Below are 24546 nucleotides of genomic sequence, written 5' to 3' on the forward strand. Positions count from 1 at the left end.
AATATTTTTATTTTTTATAGCCTTTCTTTTCAACCATAACCATTTCCAATGTGCGTCGCCATGGTTTTTAAATCTTACTTTTACTCAAGAAATAATATTTAGCTTCGCTTTTCATGTCTAGCAGCTCCTAGACCTCCAGCTCCTGGTCCTGCTCCTGGTCTGGGTCCTGCTCTGGCTCCTGGTCCTCGCCCTGCTGGTAAGTCTCTTCTTCAAGAGAGCAGTCACTGTAGTCACTGGGATGTGGATTCCTAGCCAGCATCTCCCTTCATGCTGCACAGCTTCTGTAGGCAAATACAGCAACACTTTAGTATAACGATAGTGGAGCAATTCACCTAGTGCAAAGAGGAATGTTCTGAGACATTCTTCACACAAGAAAGAAGTGGTGTAACTAACACAGGGATAAAATTTTTATCCAACTATAGAAGAAGTTTGTTTCCTTGATTAAAAACCACACCCTAGAATTTATAAGGATGAGGGGAAAAATATATCTATGAGAATATGTAAAACTTCAAACAATGTCTGATTACAATAATTCCTAGGGCAAGACAGTTGTGATAATGGCCTTTGTCTATTAAGGATTAATAAAGAATATTTGTATGCCATGTCTTTCAAATAAGCAATTAAGATAAGGAGCAAGCAGTTGTAAGTACTTCAAACACTTACTCTTGTCAGAGCTATTTAACAGCAAATGTAGATTCTCTCCTGATTTGCTTCTATTCATTTTTATTTATTCCAGCATTCTGGGGACGCCCAAGATTCAGAACCTTTACTGTGTCTGAAACCGACTCAGACTACAGTAGTATCACCCCCGACAGAACCTATACTGTGTCTGGAAGCGACTCAGTCTTCACTTCATCACCCAGCAGATCCTATAGTCTATCTGGAACCGACTCAGGCCTCCTTAGTATGACACCCGGCAGAACCTATACTGTGTCTGGAAGCGGCTCAGCCTTCAGCACGTCACCCAGCAGATACTATACTGCGTCTGAAGGCAACTCACCCAGCAGATACTATACTGCATCTGAAGGTGAATCACCCAGCAGATACTATACTGCGTCTGGAAGCAACATATTTGGAGGTGTGTCATCCTACAGAACCTGTACTGTCTCTGGAACCAACATTGCCTTTCTTTCCAACTATAACCATTTCCATTCCATACATCTCCTTTCTTTTTAAAATTTACTATCTCTGAAGCAAATTCACTTTCTCTGAACAGACTCCATAGGGCCTCCCCAAGGAGCCAGTACACCTCGTGCTCCTATTCCTCCTATTGATTATAAGTCTGCTTGTGAAAACATTATAGTGATTTGGATATGGGTTGAGAGCCCACATCCATGGGGAGAGATTGAGGTGGTTGGGTGTTATTGCAGGGGAAGGGTAGATATAGGTCTAATTGTGTCAGGAACCCACGTCTTAAGAAAGGAACCAACTTGCTGTGGCAAAACATCTAGATATGGACAATACTGGATGAACCAGACCAGTGAAGAGCTTTTTTTATTATTTGCACATCAGTCTCAAGGCAATGGAGATAGGATGTTAACAGCTTGCTGATCCACAGGGAATGCCAGAGAAGGTGGTGTGATACAGAATGACATAAAACCATCTCAGTCTAGATTTCATCTAATCATACATAGAACAACACATATTGACAAGCATTCTATCCAATCTTATAAAACACACGTAATGGTAGTTAAAACAAAGACTGGTTCGTAAGAGACAAAGAACAGAGCTCTATTCATGCTGACCTTCTAAATATATACATTTAATAACCTTGTTGCCATCCTAAAGCCAATTCTATTGTTATTTGTCACGTATGCTCTGCTGCCTGGGAAACTTTTCTGCTGTATCTGCAATGCTAACAAAACTTCAGCCTGAGGCCTATACTTTTTTAACCATTTCCTAAAAACCCTCTAACTTTATAGATTCCAATAGGTGGGTGTGTACATTTTGATTTTTTTCCTTTTATTACTTCTTTTAATTGCATGCTTGCATGCTTTTTCCTTTTTTTTTAATAGCAAATTTGTTTTTCATTTATTTCTATTACAAACCATTCATATTCTGTAATAGGCTTTTTTTTTCAATCATAACCATTTCCAATCGGTGCATTTCCTTGGTTTGTAAATCCCATTTTTCCTCAAGAGATAATATTCAGCCTCGTGTTTCAGCCCTAGCAGCTCGTACGCCTCCTGGTCATCCTGTTCCTTCTTTTAAGGCACTTTTTGAAGCAATTGTAGTCACTGGGATGTGGGTTCCTAGCCGCTATCTCCCTTCATGCTGCACAGCTTCTGTAGGCCTATCCCGCAACACTTACTTATAAACACAATGGTGCTTTAAACCTAGTGCAAAGAGAAATGTTATAATACTTTTTAAGATGAGAAAGGGGATGTTGTAGGCTAACACAGGGATCAAAATTAATAGTGGAGGATTTTTTTTCCTATGTGTCCTGTATTTGCTTAGATATTTATTTTTTTAGTCTGGGTTTAGCTGCTTGGTTGGTTGGATTCTTTTTGGTTTTTCAAAATGGTCCTTGTGGTTGGGCGGTGTTTTAGTTTTGATTTTTTTTTTAGTATTTCTTTTAATTGCATTTTTTAAACTAAGTCCCTTTTCCTTTCTTCATGGTTTAAACCATTAACATTTTTGTAATAACTGTTCCTTTCAACCATAAGCATTTCAGTTCTTAGTGTTCCTTGTTTGTTAAAACTTACTTTTTTTCAACAGGTAATTTTCAGCCTTCAATTTCATCCCAAGCAGCCAGTACACCTGCTGGTCCTACTTCTCCTGATGGTAAGTCTGCTTTTCAAGAAATTATAGTCTCTTGGATACGGGTTTCTAGGCAGCATCTCCCTTCATGCGGAACAGATCATGCTAAACAATACTTTACTTTAAACATAAGGAGCAATAAAATGAGTGCTAACAGAAATGTGAGATTTTTTAAAGGAGAGAATGAGGATGGTGAAACCTAACACAGGGATTAAAATTACTTGTTTAATTTTTATTTTGGTTCTTGACTGCATGAAAAATTTTTGTTTTCAGTTTGGATTTGGTTGGTTGGGTTTTTTGGTTTTGGGGAGTGGTTCCGCTGGGTGGTTTGGTGTTGGGAGTTTAATATTTTGTTTTACAGTTATCTCCGCCTTCAACTTTTTTTTTTTTTTACTGAAGGCATTTATTTTCTTTATGTGATAAATCATTGTAATAGCCTTCCCTTGCAAACATAACCATTTCAGTTTAATGCATTTCCATATTTTTAAAATTCACCTTCTGTGAAGTACATTTACTTTCTCTGCACAGAATCATTTCAGCTTGTCTTCGTACCCCAAGGAACCATTTCACCTCGTACTCCTGATCCTGATGGTAAGTCTGCTTGTCAAGAAATTATAGTCATTTGGATGTAGGTTCCTTGCCAGCATCTTCCTTCATGCTGCACAGCTTCTGAAGACAAATACAACAATACTTGATTGTAAACATAATGGAGCAATAACACTATTGCAGACATTTTGAAATAGTAATTTCTTGCAACTATAGCCATTTCAAATCTGTGCATTTCCTTGCTTTTAAAAATGTACCTCCTCTGAAGTAATTTTATTTTCTCTGAACAGCCTCTTTTCAGTTTCCGGTTTCAGCCCAAGCTGCTCGTACACCTCCTGCACTAGCACAAGCTCATGATGGTAAGTCTACTTGTCAAACAATTGTAGTCACTGGGATGTGGGTTCCTAGCCAGCATCTCCCTTCATGCTGCACAGCTTCTGCAGTCAAACACAACAATCCTTAATTGTAAACATAATGGAGCATTAAAACTATTGCTAACAGAAATATTCTGAGACATTTATCAGAAGAGAAAGGTGTGGTGAAAGCTAACACAGGGATTTAAATTACTACTGTGGTTCTCTCCATTGGTGCCCAATAGCTTGGCTATTTTTGGTTTGGGGTTCTTTTTTTGGTTAGTTGCTTTTTATGATTTTTTTGGTTTTCCAGAGTAGCAGTAGTGTGTGGGTGGCTTTTTGACTTTTTGAATATTTTTCTTACTTTCTTTTTTTTTTTTTTTTGCCAAATGCTTCTTCCTTTCATTATGTTACATACCATTAATGTTTTTTAATCATCTTCTCTTGCAAACACAACCATTTCAGTTCTGTGCGTTTCCTTGCTTTTAAAAATTTACCTTCTCTGAAGTAAATGTATTATCTCTTAACAGATATATTTCAGGTGAGCTTTGGACCCAGAGCACCCCGTACACCTGCTACTTCTGCTCCTGCTGGTAAGTCTTATTTTTGAATGTTTTCTTTTTGAACTTAGTTTAATTACATTCTTTCTTTCATTCTTTCTTTTGTTCTTTTTTTCTTTTTAAGAGCCAAAGGCTTTTTCCTTTCTTTCTGTTATAAAACATTAACATTCAGAATAAGTTTGTTTCCTTGAATAAAAAACACAGCTTTGGAGTTAATATGATGAGAAATAAAAGATGTCTTTAAGTGAATACTTGCAGCACTTCATTTAAAGTGCTATACCAACTATTTATGGGGTAGGATACTTGTGCTAATGTCCTTTGTCTATTAAATATTTACATGTAATAATCAGGTGTCATGTGTTTCAAAGAAGCATTTAAGGATCAAACATTTATAAGTACTTCACATACATGCCCTTGTAAGGAGCATTTAACAGCAAACATAGATTCTCTCTTGATTTGTTTTTTATCCTTTTGTTTACTCCAGCACAGCGGAGAGTGCCTAGACAGAGAGTCCACACTGTGTCTGGAACCAACGTACCCCCCTTTGTGCTACCAGCCAGACCCTACAGTGTGTCTGACACCAACATATCCTCCAGTGTGACCACGGGCAGATTGTACAGTGCATCTGACACCAACATCCCCTCCGGTGCGATGTCACATAGAACAGGTTTTGGGTCATCAATGGAACCAGCCATCAACCTGATCCCAACCAGATCCAATATTGGGCCATCCATGGATGCATCCTCCCACACGAGACAAAACAGAGCTTTTACCGTGCCCTCAAGCAACATGCCCTCCCACCTGACAGGAAACAGAGCTGGTATTGGGTCTTCATCCTTCAGTTTCAGACCACGCAGAACCAGTTCTTTGCCTTCAGTAGCTCCTTTCAGGCGGGATGTGTTACCCAGCACTAGAAGAAATAAGGAAATTTAATTATCAGATGTGAGAGAGTTCTTCATAGAAATACTAGCTTCTCTCCCGAAGAAAAACACTCCAGCAACACAAGATCTAAATAAAGTACAGTCTTACCTACCTTTGTATTGTAGTTCACTGTATATATTTTTTGTAATTTCATATTTTTATGAAAATGTCATCCATATCTTCACATTTCTGTGTTTCTAATTAAAAAGCACTTATTTATATAACTCTTTTTATTGCAGTTTTTAATTTTTATGTAGTTGTCAAAGTTTTGACACTGGCACAAGGCCAAATGCCCCCACGAAAATACACTTTCTCTGGTGTCTGCTGTGAGATTTTGACCAGGAGTAAACAAAGCAGGCTCCCACTTGAAAAAAAGAAAAATTTATTAACTAAACTACAAAAACAATTACTAAACTACACACAAAAGAAAAGAAAACACAAGGAAAATGAAAACCTCACAAAAACACTCTCCTCCTCCTCCCCCCTAAATTCCCAATACAGTACGTCTTCCAAAATCACCAATTCTGGGTCCAGCACAATCCCTTTAGAATGCTCAACTTTCAGTTCCTCAAGAGGAGAGGGAGTCCTTCCGTGTGTCGTGGTGGCCTTTTCCGTCCTTGTTCCGGTGCTCTCACCACCAAACAAGAATCAGGGCTGCTTCCAGGGTTGTCTTTTTAAGGATGCTTTGTCCAGTTCCAGAAAAGCACAGTATCTCACCTTTGGGACATCTGTCCCCCCCCCATATTTTATATACCCCCTGGGGCCGAGAGGTACCCACACTGAATCTTCTTTGGCTCTAGGACATTTCTCCCCCTGGACTCAGTCTCTGTATCACACGGAAACATAGCTCTGTCCATGGCTACACAAAAGAGTCCAGCATAAAACACCACTCCATCTTCTCCATTCTTCCAACATCTCTCACTCTCTCTCTCTCTGGTCCAGACCTTCATCACTCGTCTAGGAAGGGTTAGTGTTCTGTGAAGTTTTCATTGTCCAAGAAGGGTTAAAAACTCCTCCAAGTGGCTGGACTCCTGGCTGCACCCCTCCCCCCCCACCATCTCCTCAGCCAGGCTGCCTGCTGCCAGCACATGTTTACTAAATTTCAAGGTAACGGCCACAAACACAGGCTGCACTCTCTCTCTCTGTCTCCAAGGGGGGGAACAGGCTGCACATTGCTTCCCGGCATTTCTTTACTTCTTCCGTCCACCCTTGGTGGGGCCAGGCCTACCTCTCCCAGGCCAGGCCGCATGGCTTTTCCCCTCCCCCTGCCCAGCCAGCAACTGGGCCGGGGGAGAGACCCAACTCCTTCCCGCCGGAAATCCAAAGAGAAACTGCCAGGGGGAGAGCCCTACTTTTACCCTGTGTTCTCAGAGGTGGATCCAATGCCCAGTAGTTGGGCCAGATGGCAATATTCAAATCTGAGCACTCATTGGCCCTATCTACAGCATCCCAGAAATCCTGTTTCCGGGTCAAACCATGACAGTAGTATATTTTAAAATGTTATAAAACAACACCTTTTGGGTAGTTTTCCCCATTCCTAAAAAATAATAAATCCACAAGCCATTTTAGTCTCTGTCTCTCAAAGTTGTTTCATATCTGTGTATTCTAAACCAGGATTTCCATACTTTAATAGGATTGAGAGATGTCCATGATATGTACACCAGTGACTCCTCTTGTGGAAACTCATGGCCCTGTGTTTTGGTTTGAAAAGACAGGTGTCTGCTAAGAAAGGAAGGAGCCTCCCTTGAAATGGAAAATGCAAACTCCCTCTCTCTGAATTACCATTTTGAAATTCAGGGGCTCTCAGGCAAAGACATGGGAGTAGGAATAGTAGTTCTTTATTAGGAAAATTAAAACACAAATGCACTAGTACAAAAACAAACTACTGACAGAGTCAGAATATGCCCTGACACTCTGTTGGTCGGGGTGTTGGTAGCAGTCCAAAAATACATGATGGCTGTAGCTTTCTTGGAGTGGCGGATGTGGTTCTTTTGAAGCAGTGATCCTGTAGAAGGGTGTAGTCTTCCTCTGAAGGTCCAGTGGTTGTGCACATGTGCTTGGTCTTCTTCTGGAAATCTAGTGGAAAAAAAGCTGCTCTTCTGGGAATCTCGTGGGAAAAGGCTGCCGTGGTGTTCCAAATCTCAGATTATATCCAGGTAGGAATGCTTGGGTCTTTCCCCTGGGTAGAGCATTTCCCAATGGAATGATGTAATTTTTTCATCATGCAGTGAGATTCAGTGGCCCACTAACAGAAGATATTTTCTGGAGGGAGGATTGGTTGTGGAAGAGATGAAGAAATCTGTCCCACCTGGTTTTAACAAGTGGCCCAATTAGCAGAAGATAATTGCCCTATCTCTAACAGACAGCAATAGAATACATACTCTCAGACACATTTTCCAACCTAAGACATTATCCACCCCTTATTCTATTAGTACTTACATTATACTCAAATCAATAAACTTGACATGAAACCGTACACACAGTTCTTATTTAAGAATAGGTTTCCCTATGATACACTATTGTTGTTGAGTTAGGAACGGATGAAGAAAGGTGACATTGATTCCTTTGATCAGAGGGCATAAAGTGAGATTTATTAGGAACTTCACATACTTATAGGCAAGATTGTTCACCCAGAACCTGAACGCCCCTCACACCACTGGTTAATGAGAAACATCTTCTGGTAAAATATCTTTCCATAAACATGTACAAACATTCCACATGTTCACAAATAACAGGTGCAGAGATTAAGATAATAATTGTTTTAATTCTTTCTCTGAGCATTCTCACAACTTCCCTAGGACAATGCCTGGGAAAGTTGTCTGTTTTTCTCTCTGTCAGCATCCAGAGATGACAAGAGGCCAATCCTGTGGAATCATCAAAAGAGAGGGAAGTCCAGGTTGCAGAGAGGCCCCATGTCCTCTATGATCTTGTTGATCTTCCTCAGGTCATGGAGCAATCTTCAGGAATCAAAGTTGCCTTATGAATGACAAAAACTGGGGAATTCCAGGGACTGTTTGTAGGTCTGATGTGGCCTTTTTGCAGTTGTTGACTCACTAATTTTTTGAGAATATTCAATTTTTTCTGCTCAACCATTGATCAATCCAAATTGGCTGATTGGTTTTCCATGATAATTTCAGAGTGGCAGGCATTGCTGTGGTTTTTGTCAAACACCCACGTCTATCTTTGCTCCCCACTGGGACACACGTCTCTCCCATTTACTGTGATGGGCTTCTGCACCACGAAGGGACTGATGGCTGCTGTCCTTGCCTTGGGACCTGTAACAGTAATCATGAATTCACTTTGCAGACACAAGATAGCTCCTCCAATACCTGTGAGAGCACCCATGGGTGTCACCAAATTCCAATTGCACAGCCAGGATGCACGAGAAATCACAGTGATGTCAGCCCCTGTGTCCAGCATACCTGCAATATGGACAGTTTGACCAAGGTGCATTAGACTGCACGTCAGCTCTGGTCATTCACTGCTGACATGTTTTATCCAAAGGACATTAGGCACCAGGCCAGAACTCTCAAAAGGCATTTCTCAGCATACAACTTGCTTATTTCTACTCATTGGTAATGCAATAGTGATAGCTATTGCTGGTTTTGGTTCAATTACCATTGGAGCATTGTAAGTAAGAGCTGAAATTATCAGCTCTTCATTATAATTTGCTGAGACAACAGTTGGAAAAATTGAAAGTCAAAGAATTTTATTACTGTCCTTGCCTATAATTAAAAAGTCTTGCTTTTGTTGTGAATACATTTCCTATGTGAATGTATTCATGGTAAAAGGTTTTTAAAAATAAATTAATTTGGAATTTGTTAGTTTGCATCGCGCCCCTGGGGTAATAAGTTGGGATCACTTGGGAGATGGTTTTATCTTGTATGACTTTACATCTCATCTTACCCTAATCGGACAGTCTTTTTGAATTATTTCTTGAATCAAAAGAAGGTAAAGTAGGTTTTCTTTCTGTTTTTGCGGGACTAGTATGTAATAGGTTAACTTCTTGTTCAGAATCACTAGAATTATCACTGTTATTTTCCTCCCTCACAACCTTGTAAATTACAGACTGTCTCGGAGGGATTTCACGGTGACTAGAGACTGTTTGTTTTGTCATACTAACAGAGAAATCCTACCTTTTGCTAGCAAAGATACTGGTGTCGAGAATTTTTTTGCTCTTTCTCTCCCTGCACTTTTTCTCACAAGTAGCAAGGAGCTCTCATGTTCTGGGGGGGCAGAGCAGGGACCCAGACATGGCTTGGAAAATGGTGAAAGTTGGGGGGCACACTGCCATGGTAGGGGTGGAGGTGTCACAGCCCCAGTCTGAATGTCAGGGTCTTGAGTTACAGCTGAAGCAGAGGTGGGAGGTCTGGGGACTCAGACTCAGTGTTGGGGGCAGGCGCAGATGCAGCTGAGGAAGTGGAGGGTTTAGTAGAATGTTTAAACATATCAGTCATGGTAGGACAACACATCAGAAGCAACTTAGCAGCTGTTTGATCTCTGTTTGTGGTAAAAGCATTGTATAGTTTCACTCCTAATAGTTCCCAAAGAGGGAGTGAAAACATGGAAGTTTTATCTGTAGCTGGAAACTACTTCTGAATATATAATAATAAGTCTTTTAACTTGGTTTTTGAGACATTACAGGAATTAGATTTGACCAGATCTTTGAGGTTTTTATAAACATCTCTAGGTAAATTGGCCATGTTGTGTCCTAACATGTTCCCTGAGGCTTACCTGATGTTGAACAACATGCAAGTCCTTGTCGGATCTCCATCCTGATCGAGCCAGCGACAAGGGTAGAAATCCAACTTCTCTCTTTTTGTAAGAGTTATGATCCTGGGATTTGTCCTTCTCTCAGCAACACTTTACAAAAATTACCTCAGGGCTTTTAGGTCAGACAGTTTAGTCAAGTTATTTGCTTCTGACACGGGAACACCAATGTGTTGGACAACACCCTTTTCCGACCCAGAGATGGAGCAACTGAGAGGCATTTTAGAAACTTTTATTCCATTTTCAGTCTCATAAGAAGGGTGAAACAATACAGATGTTCACAATCATTCACGCTACCACAATCAGAAGCTGACTATTTCCTATAAGCGTTTCTTGGCCTATCAGCTTTTTTGCCACACCATGCTGTAGATGCCTTAAAGCCAATAATCTAAAATTACCCCTCATAGTCCTACTACAATGCATCTTTTATAGTTCTTTTTCTCAAAAGTATCCAGTCTTATTTACAAGACCATCCTTTGAAACTTTTTTCTAGCTCCAATTCTTTCTCAACAATATCTCTTCTATTCCATAGCATTTCTAAGTCAGCATTTCTTATCTCAAAGCTTGCATATGGATGCATACTGTGTGAGCCTCCTGTCAGGCCCTGAGAACTCTCTACAAATCCATTTCCCAAATTGGTCAATATCAGTGTAGCTGCTTCTGGCAATACAAAAAGCTCTTTCAAGACTCTTCTGAAGAGAAATGTCTTTTTCCTTTTCATCCTAAACAGCAAAGCTCCCTCTAGGAGGTACAGCAAACAGTTATCTGGATTATCTTTCCACAAAAGCAGAACACTTGCCCTTTAATAAGCCTGAATTGGCAAATTCTCATCTGTATTAAGGTAGCAGGGAATAGTGAGCTTTGACTCCATGATTTCAGAAGGCTGAATAAATGCTTTATTAAGCTAGACTATATTATACTGTACTACTATACTATACTAATACTAAAATATACTAAAGAAAAACCCGTGACCCATTACAGTCAGTCACAACACAACTTTGACCTAATTGGTCAATCAATACAAACACTATCACCAGTCTCCAATTAACAAATCCCTTTTGGGTAAACAATATCCATAACACATTCCACATAATACATGTGCCAAACAATAGCTGCAGCAAGCAGAAAAAAAGAATTGTTTTTCTTCTTCTCTGAGCTTTCTCACTGCCTTCCCCAAGAAAAATCCTGGGGAAGTTGTGCCTCTGTGAAGAGAGCTGCGGCCACAAGTCTCTGCTGTAAAAAAGTGATTTCTATGCAACAGAGTTGATAAAGGACAAACCTGAATTAACAACAGCTGCCTTGCCCAAGGACAGCCCCTGTGCCAGCCGGGAGAGCTGCGCTGAGCGGCCCCAGCACGGGCAGGGCCCGCTCCTGCCCGCCGGGCAGTGCCCACGGCCACAGCCCAGGGCAGCCTCAGCCCCAGCCTGCCTCCCCGGGCCTGTGGCCTCAGCCGGGCTCTCTGCAGGCTGGCAGCAGCAGGTCCCCGTTCACTGCTCTTGCTGCTGGCCTTCAGCTCCTCCCTGCTGCCTCCCGTCAGTCTCCGGCTGTCGTCAAGGTTTTTCCTTGCAGCTGTGGCAAAAGTGGAGGCTCTGGAATTGCTTCCAAGGCCTGGCAGAGCTGCAGTACCTGCTGTGCTCCCTGCTGGCCCGCTCCATCCCCTCAGCCCCGCCATGCTCTCGGTGAAGCCCCAGCCCCCTTCAGTTTCTTCAGCCCCTCACAGTCCTCTCACCCCCCTCAGTCCCTTCTGAGCCATCCCGTCCCCTGAGACCCGCCAGCCCTCAGCCTATGTCACTTCCCTGTCACCTCAGTGCCACCATGGCCCTCGGCTGCCCCACAGCCCTCAGCCCCAGCAGCAGCTCAGGGTCAGCGTCCCTTTAGGCGCCACCGCCCCCTCAGCCCCCTCAGCCCCCTCTGTCTCACCGTCCTTCAGCAGCTCCTCAGGGGACAGTGCCTGGGGCCAGCGGCAGCTCCCACCGCTCCAGGGACAGCCGGGGCTGGAAGTGCTGATCCGCCCGGCCCGGCCGCCAGCTCGGACCCAGCACAGGGACAGGGGACACAGGGGGTACCAGGGGAAAAGCAGAAGTGAGGGAGGAAGCAGAGCAGAGAAACAGGCCTATAAAAAAGAGGCCTGTACCTATACAGATACCAGTCTATGTAACTAAACCCCATATACAAATATGTACATAAACACACTTGGTCTCTCATCTCACAACTCATTCTGCAAGTTGCAATAAACAGCTGAATGCTCTCAGTAGCTCCAAGTTGTTCCTCTTAGCATCCTGAAGGGACAAGCAAAAGTAGTAATAGACAATATGAACAACTCTTCAATTCTATTATAACCTAACTCTTCAAAGATCAGTTTTTATTTTGTGTCTTCCAGGCAAGCAGATGGCCCAAACACACAGGAGAATATGATTTTACTCGGTGCTGATTGGTCTGGCAGTTAGTATGGTCAAGAACTGCTTTCCTCAGGAACTGGTGAGTAATCCATCTCTATGCCTGAAGAACTGCATAATGAGTAAAGCCTGAACGGACCAACTTGCATTTCATGAGTTAGATGGTAATCCTTACATACTCTGAGCAGTGTTTAATAAAGCAGTTAAGGGATATTGGAAAAACATCCTCTCCTGGCTTGATCTGTGATTTATGGGTAAGAAAAAATGTTGGTTTTCCAAAGAGAAAAATAGTGTTTACAATAGGGAATTCCCTAGATCTGCCTTAAAAAGCTGCACTTCAGAAAAGGCAATGAACAATATAGGGATCAAAAAGAAACTTAGCTTAGAGCTGAGAATAAAAGCACAGAAACACATAATACAGATTTTAACCTATCTTATACACTGAATGGCTATGACTCTGAAACTTTTATTTCAAGTTGTATAAGTTTTTATGTATTTTCCATAATTTATTTTTAAGTAGGACTGTACTAATAAAGTAAGAAAAGCATGAAGTACACCTAGTACCATCTAAAGAGTGATGTTAAACACAGGCAGAATCAAATCATGTCAAGCAATTTCTGAAGCTATCTGAAGTCTGCTGGTTAGTCACTGACTGAAAGGAACGGTAGAAACACCAGAATAAATGTAAAAAAAACCAAGATTGGCTATGACATCTTTAATAAATATCCATGCATAAGTGTTAGGTCAGTTCAGATCAGTGAAAAGATTCTTGCTGACTCAAGTGGGTTGGAAAATGCAAATTGGAAATAATTAACTTTGTGAAAAGATCCCAGAGAAAGCATTAAACTAATCTTCATATCGTTTGTAATCAGTCTGTTTCCTCCAATAAAACAAGATACATGCTTATAAATCACAATCATTCCTCTGCTATTAGTCTTAGTTTGGTATTTCACACCACTCTTAAAATTGAATTTGCTGTTCTCCTTTCTATTCTTCTAGCAGTCACATGAGTAGGGACAGTGAAGAGTCAAAAAGTGCACCCCAATTGTGTGGTCTTTTTGGTTTTTGATTGCTACGTCACATATGTGTGTGACCCTCTCCTTAAGTGAGTTTCACCTTAACCATTAATACCTGCTAAATATCACAGCAATTCAGCACAGGGAATAATTTGTTTCAAAAGTCAGACTCCTAAAGTCATTGCCCTTCATGAAGCTGCTTTCCCACCGATGGAGACCTCCTCAACAAAGCCTCTTGGGTTTGTCTTGAGAATTAAGAGCAGAAGTGCCAGCTGAGCACATCTGCAGCTGCCAACATCTCCTGCAGACTGTCATGCCTTCGAGCTGAGCTAGATTTTCATATATCTATATATCTATACATCTACATATCTATATAGATGGATATCTATGTATCTATAGCTATAGCTGTATCTAATCTCTAGATGTATATATGTATAAATCTATGTATCTATATCTATCTAAACAAGCTCCCATGGAGGCACAGGTACATGGGAAACTAAAGTACAGCCCAAAATTATTAAATCTCTAACTATAATACACCTGTGGAAATAAGGAACGGGGGGAAATAAGGAATGCAAAGAAGATGCAGTCCTACTATAGAGACTTCATGTAGCTGCCTGAGTGTTTGTTATCAATTTTAATAGTATATGAAATTTTTTCTTTGCATGTCCCAAAGGGCATGTTCTGCAGGTCTTGGGTCATTTTGTGGACATTCTGCATTTAAAACAATATTAGGCAGCTGTGCTGAGACTACAGATAAATTCTAGATATCTGGCTCTAAATTATAGATATCTAAATTCTAGATACCTTGTTCTCACAGACTTGACGAGCCTTCATATACAATCTTGGAGCAGCCCAGAAGAGCAAAGACGAAAACTCAGGCAAAATGATTCTTGGCTTAGATGGCTTAAAATAATAAAATATTAAAGAAGAATATAAAGAAGAAGCATATTAAAGCATTTTTAGTATTACTTTTCCTAGACGGAAGCCATAGAGTCTGTGATCTAAAATGTGTCCTATAATTCATAGCTGCTTACCAAGAGCACAAATATTAGCCAAAGGAATAAATCATGCTGCACATGGATAATCAAGAGATTTCATAATGTGGCCTAAACAATAACAAATCTTTGATATTGAACTGCATTGCTGCTGCCTCAGCAACCTCCAGATGAATGAGTAAAATAATTAACTGATGCTGTTGAGTCAGGGATGGAATGAAAGACTCCAGTCTTCAGAAGCTGAATCAGAAGGCAATTTAATGATGGTAGCGTGTCTTTTATAATGTGACTCGCTAAGGCAAGACTTGGTTGGTCAACAAAGTAAAACCTCTCACACTATTGGTAAACTATGAATAGCACACTCTGGAGAACAATATCTGTAAACAACGGTTACAGAAAGAGAGATAATAATTGTTTTAATTCTTTTCCCAGGCTTGGCCTGGGAGAAATTTTCTCTGTTCTTTCTTCCACTGAACCGAGGATACCCATAATTCCCCCTTTTTGTTTAAAGGAGGAGGCAGTGTTTGTAATCTCCTGTGGGATCCCTTGCAGGAAAGAGAATAAACACAGCTCCAGAGGTTTATCAGTTATCAATCAAAACCGCAATCAGACATTGGCTCAGAATGGTCAAAGAGATCTCATACTTATACTATAAATTCTCTACCATTACATTCCATAAACTTTAACTATTAATTCTAAAAGTCAGTTACCAACTTTTAGTATAGTAACATTGTTAATCTGCTCATAACACTGGGAGTCTAACTCATCAACAATCTGTTTCTGGAAACAAGAAAAAGATAAAATGCTCATACCCCATTCACAGAGGGGCTAGCTTGTTGATGGTCAGTATCTTGATCATCATTCAAAGACTGTGACTGATGGTCAGCACTTTGGCCACTGCTTGAAGGTTGCCTGCTGGCCACATTCTGTTTCTGATGTCGCAAGTCAGGGCGAACACTCCTTGCAGGTATCCATCGTACCCTGGTACCTGTGGAGACACATGCATATCCGAGGCCCCAGGTGATAAGGTCACACGGGCCCTCACACTTATTGGTGACAAGGTCCCATATCCAGACCTTCGCTCGACGCAGGTGCGTCTCACCTGCTGAATTCAACGAGAGAAAATGATTCAGAATTACAGGAATCTCTGAATTCTTTGGCACTGTAAGGTGATTAATTGTGTATAAAGTTTTTTCCAGTTGACTGTGGGGAGTCTCTCCCAGAATTCCCCTATTTTTGTTTTTCCAGAACATGCTGTAAAGTGCCATGAGCATGTTCAACAATAGCTTGACCCATTGGTGAATGCAGAATACCAAGTTTGTGTGAGACTCCCCATAGGTGTAAAACCTGACGTGTCTTCTTGTGAGACAAGGCAGGGCCATTGTCAGTTTCCATAGAAGAAGGTATCCCCAAAACTGCAAAAGCCATCCTCCAATGAGCAATCACATCACAACCCCTTTGAGCAGATGCCCACATGGCAGAGGAGAAGGCGTCAATAGACACATGCACATACAAAACTCAGCAATGTAATATCTATTTGCCAAAGCTACAAGCCCCTTAAGCCTCTGGGGTTCACCCCTGCTGGTAAAGGTGCAGCAAGTCCATGGCACTCAGCACAGGAACTGACAATGCCATGAGCTTCAGTCAACATTAACTGAAATTGCTTTTGCAGAGTATGTGCACTTTAGTGAAAAAAATCATGTGATGCTTTGGGTTGCACAATCTTGTCAGGCTGAAGAGCTACCCACGCAGCACCAGCCAACCTGTCAGCCCTGGCATTACCTTCTGCTATGAAACCTGGTAAAGTGGTGAGACTCCGAATGTGCAGGATGTAACACAAATGAACCTGGGTTTGAATTGCACACCCCAAGGCTTCCAATAACAAACAAATCTGCATTATTGACCTCTTTCAGAAGTGAGCAATCCAAACGCTTGGTTATGTCTGCGACATAGGCAGATTCAGTGACCTAATTCAGAGGCAGAAAATTTCTGGAATGCCATAGCAACAGCTTTTAGTTCAACCAGTTGGGCCGAGCTGGACACATGGCCTTCCAGCACTTGCCATACAGACTCATCATCCTTCCAGGTAACAATGGCCTTCCCTGTTTTTCCTGAGCCGCCAGTGAAGACGGTGGGTCCCTGCACTAGCACTCAACTATTATTTGGCCATAAGGACAGACTGGCTGTTTTTGCCAGCTGCAGTAACTTGTGACTGGGCAAATGATAAGCAATGTAGCAGGCACAGGGCCTTGCAAGGGCTCCCTGGTGTGCAGAAGTCTAAGATAGGAAATGCCAAGTCATGGTGAATGGGCTAGAAGCCCCTCTCTTCTGCCTTTGGACCCCTGCTTACCTCTCTGTAAGACTGTAGGTCACTTTCCTTTAACCCTTGCTATTGGACAATTTCTGATACCCAGGTACCCTATGTAAAGAGCTGCTTTTGCCCAGCTTGGGCAGAAGAGCTGTCACTGGGAACCTTCTCAGAAGAATCAACAAAGACGCTCCTGTGGAGCCCCACACAGACTTCTCCTCTCTCTCCCTGCATCTGCCTGCCTAGGCACCTAGAAAGCTGAAGGGCTGAAATTATAATGAGCTGATAATCACTAAAGACCTGATATCACTTAAGCTTGCTAAGTGGCTTGTGGCTAAGAATTGCTTGGGAGCTCGGACAGTCTGTCCTGAACCAGACTGCGCTATCTGGGCCCCTGCAGCCTGCTGGAGACACCCCGAAACCCAGCAAAAGGTTGCAATAAATTACGCACTGAACTGAAGGAACTCTGGAGCAGCATCTCTTTTGAAATCGTTATTGCCTTCAGATTGCTAGGGCCCCCGAAGAAAAGCCTCCATTATAGCAGGACTCTTCTGGGGGGGGGGGGGGGGGGGGGGCAGTCGACCCTCAGCTGATTTCTGAACGAGTCTTTGAGGAGACTGACATCAGCAGACCACCTCCAGCAGACCCTTGACCCACACCCAGCTGAAGAAGTGTAAGTTTTAACACAGCTTTTATCACAGGCATCTTGGGTCCCCTTTTTGGTTTTTTCTTTTTTTTTTTTTGTCCTTTTGTCTGCTGGTAGGGAACAGGAAAACATGGAATCAAAACTTAGCATATTGAAAGGATCCCACAACGAGAGAAATTTATACTTACTAATCCTAGCAATCCTATCTTCTAACAACTTCTCTTTCTCTAAAGGTAATCTTTCAAAAACTCACCTGAAAAAATTTATAAAATGGATCCTTTCTCAGTTTCCAGATACTAACACAGACATCACTGCTAAAGACTTCTTTTAGGACCAAGCTGGGAACATGATACATACACTCCAAACTAACCAAGATTTCTCTGTAACTCAGTATATTCCTATGTTCCACTTTATAACTAAAGCCATAGAGAAAGCCAACAGAAATAGCTCACATTCCCTGCAACCTCCCACAGCAGGGACAGACTACCTCCCTTCAAATCCCAATCACACTGATAACAATCTTTCCCTGGAATTCCGCCCTCTGCCTCCGGGTCCCCCCAAGGTCGCAGTGCCACCTCTGCCGCTGTTCCATCCTCTGCCCCTTTCCCTGCAAACCTCTCGCCACTTCCCCCCACCACCTCCGCGCCTGCGGGGTTTGCGTGGTCCCCCCTTCCCCTCCCGGACGTGGCAAACGCGAATTCCATGGCATCCTGTTGTTGCCTGATTGATAAATGACACAAAACTCGGATAAGTTTTGTGGGTGCTTTATTAAGGGCCCAGGGAACTGGGGGACTCACGTCCCAAAGTCCGAGCCCCCAAATTCACGTATGGGTGCTTCACTCTTATACATGCGATTCACAACAAAGTCTCTAAGAAACAGTCCTCCGTTCCCCTTGCCTGGTCACAGACCCCTTGTGATACATTCCTTGGTTCACAAACAAGATCATTAATCCTCTGCTTATCTTATTCTAAGAGCATTGTATGCTGCCTCTAGAAAGGTTAGCATTCTTACTTTCTTGCACTAGTTTAATTATTTATTAAATCTCTAAGACTAACTGCTAGGTAACACACAAAACCCAACACACACTTTCAACGGCTACAAAACTACTTTTTAACAAACCAGTTCACACACAACTCACTATAATTAAATATTTTGCTAAATTTAATTTCTATTCCAACATTTCCCCCCTTTTGAGCATCCTTCAGTCCTGCTGCAAGGATGCTCAATCAACAGTATTGACAGTAACATCTTCATAACGAGGTGGGGAGTGTTCTTCATTCTGCCGCCCGTGGGTCATTGCCTTCAGCAACCGGAGAGATCGCCTCTTTTCCTTTTCGATCACACCTAAGAGGCATCTATATACAATCCATATAGTCACTAAAAATACTAAAAACATTAGTACATACTGTATAGCAGACGTAATCCAGCCAGACAGGTGAAGCCCCAAAGAATCAAATACTGCTCCTATCCAATTATGCTGTGCTTCCCTTTCAATTTCCTTGGTTTTTGTTTCCACTTCTGCCAGTTGAGAAATATCTTTCTCAACTTCAAGTGTAACATTTGGAATGTGTACACAGCAATGATCTATTCTCCTACTCAGGTAACTACAAACTCCATGTTCCTTTAACAGTAGCAAATCCAATGCCATTCTGTTTTGTAGGGTCATTCTTGATGTAGCTTGCAGTTGCAAATTTAGATCTTTAAATCCCTTCTTAGTAGCTGCTGCCAACATTTCTGTCTGTCCTAACAAATTGTTGAGCATTTCCCTGTTTCGGTATGTCGCTACTGGGGGGAATAATGACTCTAATATCCATCCAAATTGCACTCCTGAGCCAGGTTCATGCCACTGCTCCTCTAGGGATTCTTCCCTCTTTCTGAGTCCTTTCCTTTGGATCAATCTATTCTGTTTCCAGTATGGACACAATGTGGGAACCCCTAGGGTGATTTGTGTTACTGATCCATCTAGAGGTAAATGTGTGGTCCACTGTCTGTGTCCCAACACCCAGACTAGATTTCCAGGACTGTGCACAGTAGTATATCTGCAATCTATAGGCCCATCCATGGACTCTCTGCTAACCGTGTGATCATACCCCCTACACTCGCATCCCCACTTTAATGCCATTTTCACCGGTACCAATCCGATTCGGTCTTCCGGTGTATCACATGTAAAAACCTCAGTACAATTCCAATCCTCTTTCTGCGGTCTGAACTCTCGGGAAGATGTAGACATGATGATGGCCTTATAATGTGACTGATTCTTTACTCCTGAGCATTGGATGCACCATTGTACTTCCCCAAGGTAATTATAGTGTTCCAAAACCCTAGGTCCCCATAATGTCTTCCAACTATTCCAGGTGTCAAAATTCTGTGTGACATTCTAAAAACTCATCTCGTTTAGTTGGGATTTCGTTCTTATTCGTACTGTATTGCATGGCTCATCTACTGGGGTTGCAATTAAACACCTCCTGGTATTTTGAATCCAACCATAATGATTGGATTTCTTTTCACATTCCTCTTTAGTCATAGCCCGAGTGGTCATACACAAATCTCTCCATACATCTACTGGTTTGGGAACTGAGTGGCAGGACCATGAAACATTCTTGAATGTTTCAGGCATTTTGGTTACTGGTATTATTCCCCAGGGAACTGGTTCACCTGCAGCCTGTGGTAACGGCAGGCAAGCTGTTATTTTAGTCACATTCTGCATGATCCCAAAATCTCTGATTAATCCTACCACTACATTTTCCTGCTCAGTATTTCGTTCTATTGTATCATTAACCTCCCGTCTACTCCTACCGTGTCTCTGTAAGGATAACATCATTCTGTCATGCCTCCACCATGCATTTCCTATTCTAGGATTAGTGACACTCGACCATCCACAACCTTTGCCTTCCTTCCCCCACCAATTGGTCCTGTCCTCTATTCTGTCCCAGGTCAGTTCCCTATTTTGCTTCCACCATTTGACCCAAAGGTTCCTTTGATATCTTGATCTTACTAGGAAGGAACAATTTATTCTGAGAGGTGGCCCATCCCACATGTCCACTGCCATTGATACTGGATTAACCTTTATGTTTTCAGCACGATCCCCTGTCCATGGCAAAACCCTCATACTCACTCTTTTGTAATCAAAACTATCCCGTATTTTGACCAAACATGTATATTCTCCTGTATTGTTTGTGGTTACCTTGGTAAGATTCAGTACCGTGTTTCCTTGTTGTTTATCCTGATCCCAACCGACTCCTATCTTGCCTTGGCTTCTTTCAGCCCCCCGTTGCCATATTGCAATAACTTCACCGGCCTCAACTTTCTGGCTGTCAAAGATAACACAAGTTAACTGAACATCCATCCCTTCCATGACTGTAACCTTTGTTTCTTCAACCTGTACTAGAGTAGACCCTTGAACGGGTACTAGTCTCATGATCACTAGCAGTAATATAATTAAGAAGGCGGCTTTGCACGGAAGATCATCTGGGTTGGAGACACTATCTGGGTTTCCCATTGGAACGGTGCCTTCTTTACCCTGGTGTAATGGATCCAAGCATCCATCCCCTGGACCTTCACCGCCGTGTAGGTCGTCATCATCACCTGGTGGGGTCCGCTCCATGATTCCCGTAGCGGATCCGTGATCCACTTCTTGACGTACACCTGGTCCCCAGGCTGGATGTCGTGGACAGAATTCTCCAGCGTGAGCGGTCTATTCCACTGTAACGTATTTCTTAAAGAATTCAAGATCTTATTAAGTGACATAACACACTCTGCAATCGCCTGGTCCCCACTCACATGTACCTCCCCTTTTAATACAGTTGCATGATATGGTTTGCCATATAATATCTCATATGGACTTACGCCTACCTTTTCCCTTGGTTTAATTCGAATCCTGAGTAGGGCCAAAGGCAAAGCTTGAGGCCAGTGCAGTTTAGCTTCCTGGCAAATCTTTTTGATTTGTCCTTTCAGGGTTTGATTCATCCTTTCCACCTGCCCACTAGACTGAGGTCTCCAGGGGGTATGCAAATTCCAGGTTACATCTAACATTCGTGCTAATTCCTGCACTAGCCCGGCTATAAAATGCGGACCCCTATCTGATGACAATCCTAAAGGTACTCCAAATCTTGGTATTATTTCTTTTAACAAGGTTTTTACCACCTCCTTAGCCTGATTAGTTCTACATGGAAAAGCTTCCGGCCACCCTGAGAATGTACATACATACACTAACAAGTATCTGTATCCCTGTGCCCTAGGCAATTCAGAAAAATCAACTTGCCAGTAATCTCCCGGTTGTGGCCCAACTTGCAACTTTCCCATTTGTATTTGTCTCCTAACTACTGGATTATTTTTCAAACATACTGGGCACATTGCATTAACTCTTTTTGCCATTGTTAACATCTGATTAGAGATTATCTCATTCTTCAAAAATTTTACCAATACTTCTGCCCCCCAATGACATTTATTATGTTCTGATTCCAAAATAAATTTCATTATGCGGGTAGGTACCACTATTTGTCCCATTGGTGTAACATACCACCCAAGTTGATTCTTCTGTGCCCCTAGCAAGTTTATTAGTTTTCCATCTTCTATTGAATATTTGGGCTCCTGATTCAGGTATGGGGTAGCCGGATTTGTTCTTACCGGTACCAATGCCATTTGAGTCCATACTTCCCGTGCCACTTGCCGAGCTGTAACATCAGCAAATCAATTTCCTCTGTAAACATCTCCTTCCGCAGTCTGATGTCCTCTAACATGCATTACTGCAACTGCTTTGGGACTGTGTACCACATCCAGTAGCTGTAGCACTTCTTCCCGGTGCTTGATGTTGGTTCCCTGTGAATTCAAAAGCCCCCTTTCCTTCCATAACGCCCCATGTACATGAACCACACCAAAGGCATATTTAGAATCTGTCCAGATATTAACCCTTTTGTCCTTGCTCAAATACAGGGCTCTGGTGAGTCCAATCACCTCTGCCTTCTGGGCCGAAGTTCCAGGTAACAAAGCCTTTGCCTCTATTACCTGATCCAATGTTACCACTGCATACCCGGCATAGCGAGTCCCATTCTCGACAAAACTGGATCCATCAGTGTATAGTTCCCATTCAGGTTCTTCCAATGGTTCATCCTTTAGGTCGGGTCTGCTGGCATATACTTGTTCAATTACCTCTACGCAATCATGCACCAGTCCCCCAGCTTCCTGGTCACTGCGTAAAAACTCTGCTGGATTAACATGATTAGTAGTCCTTATTTCAATATCATCCTGTTCTCTCAGGATAGCCTGGTATTGCAACATTCGACTTGATGATAGCCAGTGACCCCCCCTTTTGCTCCAAAACGGCCATGACCATATGGGGAACAAACACTTTCATTTTTGCCCCCAAAGTCAATTTCCGGGCCTCTTGAATAAGAATTATTGTTGCCGCTACGGCTCGTAAACACGACGGCCACCCAGAACTTACCGAATCCAGTTGTTTGGAGAAGTATCCCACTGGCCTCTTCCAGGATCCCACCTTGTGGGTGAGGACCCCCAATGCCAGTTTTTGCCTTTCATTCACGTACAACTGGAATTCCTTGGTCACGTCAGGGAGTCCTAGGGCTGGGGACTCCTTTAGTGCCTGCTTCCATTTCTGGAAGGCCTTCTTTTGCTGTGTCGTCCACTCCAACCGATGCTGCTTCAAGGCCTCATATAGTGGCTTGGCTAGGAGACTGAAATTCATGATCCACAGTCGACACCATCCCACCATTCCTAGAAAAGATCTCAATTCCTGATGGTTACGAGGCAAAGGAATAGCACATATTGCCTCTATTCGGTTTACTCCCAAACGTCTCTGCCCTTGTGTGATCTCACAACCGAGGTAAATAACGCTATTTCTGAGCAATTGAGCTTTTTCCTTAGAAACCGGATACCCTGCTTGGCCAAGCATGTTGAGTAATTTAATTGTTAATTCCACACACATTTCCCTTTCCTTAGTAGCCAGAAAAATGTCGTCCACGTACTGCAGGACTACATACAAGGATGGGGATATTGTTACCTGGGTTATCTTCCATTCCTCCAGCTCCTTGGCCAGTTGGTTTCCAAAAATAGTAGGGGAGTTTTTAAATCCCTGTGGGAGTCTCGTCCACGTAAGCTCCTTCTTTCTCCCAAAATCAGGACTCTCCCACTCAAAGGCAAAATATTTCCTACTCTCTATTGCCAGTGGGATGCAGAAGAAGGCATCTTTAAGGTCAATCACTGAGAACCATTTAAACTCCTCTGATACAGATGTTAACAAAGTATAAGGATTAGCAACAACTGGATGTATGTCTTTCACTATTTCATTAATAGCCCTTAAGTCCTGTACCAAACGGTACTTACCATTAGGTTTCTTTACTGGAAAAATTGGAGTATTATACTCCGATTCACATTCCTGTAATATTCCTTGAGCCAAAAATTGTTTAATTAACGGGGCTACTCCCCTCCTTGCCTCAAGCTTCAAGGGGTATTGCTTTACCCTCACTGGTTGGGCCCCTTCCTTCAGTTCCACCTTTACTGGCTGTGCAGCTTTAGATTTTCCGGGGACCCCTGACTCCCATACCCAGGGTACTACAGCCTGCTCAATTTCTTCTGGAATAGGAGAGGCATCCACTTCCTTGATCACAAAAATGCCTGCTATTTGTTCCTCAGGTATTTCCAATTTCACCCTTCCCCCTTCAAATATTATTTTCACATTAAGTCGGGACAACAGGTCTCTGCCAAGAAGGGGTGTGGGGCAGTTTGGCATATATAAAAATTGGTGATCTAATTCCTTCCCCCCAAACCTAAGATTTAAAGGTTGTAAAAATGGTTGTTCCTCTAGCTTCCCTGTTGCCCCCACCACCTGTACCGTTGTGTCACTCAAAGGTCCCAATCGTCTATTGAGTACAGAATATGTGGCTCCAGTGTCTACCATAAATTCTTGATCCTTTCCATCTATTTCTAAAACTACCCTTAAATCCTTTTCTAGTCAGCTTTGATTCTGATAGTTTCCCAAAACTAGTGCTTGAGCGACTTCTGCTGGTCCTCCCGTTAATCCTCCCACAGGGGCATTTCCCATTGGGGCTGTCCTTAATCCCATGTTTCCCATGCCCATACCTCCTCTAACCGAGCATTCATTTTTCCAGTGTCCCAATTGTCGGCAAAAGGCACACTGGTTTGGATCCAACCTCCCCGTGTTAGGTGCAAACCCAAATCCTCCCTGACCTCTTGGCAACCCCCTCTGTCCGTGATTAGCTCCTCCCCGACCTCGACCCCTAATGGGTCTTCCTCCT

This window comes from Ammospiza caudacuta, chromosome Z (genome assembly GCF_027887145.1).
Source record: "Ammospiza caudacuta isolate bAmmCau1 chromosome Z, bAmmCau1.pri, whole genome shotgun sequence".
In the NCBI taxonomy this organism is placed as follows: Eukaryota; Metazoa; Chordata; class Aves; order Passeriformes; family Passerellidae; genus Ammospiza; species Ammospiza caudacuta.